Raw genomic sequence first — 1,437 nt, forward strand, 5'->3', positions numbered from 1 at the left:
TCAAGTATGGTTTGATGCACGAACCGGTCGGTTTTCAACGAATTTGACCACCAATTTACTGGTTTTCAGTCGAACCGACCGGTCTGGTTCTGATAACTATGATTAGATCTAATCTATGTTATTAGAATAAAATTTAAGCACAAAATAGATATTTAGGATTACTTTATTACTTCTGCCGTGTGTTACGAACACAAGTAATCATAATTATTAAGAAAGTTCAATAGTTATATCTCTATATGTACCATCTATATATATAATTTAATAAATAAGATCTATTAATCTTCATCTAATGAAGACCATTATATTATAACGATAAATATCTAAATTTAATTAAGGACCTTATTATATTAATCCTTTAATATAATAACAATAACAAATTATTTGATATATAATAGATTAAATTGTGGTCATACTACTTATTTCCAACAATCTCCCACTTACACGAGAACCAATCATTCATAATCCTTCGTCATCACCACCTTTGTCATCATCACTGTAACCACCTTTTCTCTTCTCTTCTCTCCTACTCTACTACCACCATGCTTCTTTTACTCTCAGTTCATAACCTTCCTTATTCTCTTTCACCGTACCTCTTCGTTATTTCATAACTCACTTAAGTTTTAAGTATCAAGTGTTGTCAGGAATATAGTATAAAGGAATACAGATAAATCTAGTAATCTACCATTTATCATTTATTCATTGCAATTCCTGTTATGTATAATACATTTTAGTCCAATAAAGTCTAAGATGGATCTTAGATGCTGAGCGAGCTAGCATAGCATAGCAGCAGGCTCTCATTATTTTTGTTTATTCATTGCAATTTCTATTATATACAACACAACAATAATGAGCCAAGAGAGCCTCTTCACTCATAAGAGGGCCACTACCATCACCCTCTCCACCATTACTGCACTTACTGTTCCCAATGACAAACACAGCCTGCCACACTCCCGTTAGATCTCTAAAACCCTCAACAACATCAAGTCACCATCCTTTACAGCTTCGTCATCATCTTTCTCCTCCGTGGCACCATTGATAGCAACCTCGGCACCTCTAATGTCGACACTGTCAACCAGAACCTCATCAAGGAGACCAACAACATTTTCCCTGAGATCCAATCCAACTCCGACCCGAACAAACCTAACATCATCCTCAAGGTCAGCTTCTCCTTCTCCTTTGGCCATAAGATCCGTAATTGGGACATAAACACTAACAATGGCTCCAAAACAATCTCGAATACCCTCATGTCATTCGCAATAAGAAAAAAGATATTATGCATATTAATATTTTTCATTAAAATGGTGGTGTATATATAACTATTTTGGTTAAATGTTTTTTACTGAACTCCCTAGTTGAGTATGAGATCATGGTGAATACTTAATTATATAAAAAAGAATTATAAATTACGAGTTATGTACTGTTTTGGTCCTTACAGTT

Source organism: Arachis ipaensis, chromosome B06, assembly GCF_000816755.2.
Source record: "Arachis ipaensis cultivar K30076 chromosome B06, Araip1.1, whole genome shotgun sequence".
NCBI lineage: Eukaryota > Viridiplantae > Streptophyta > Magnoliopsida > Fabales > Fabaceae > Arachis > Arachis ipaensis.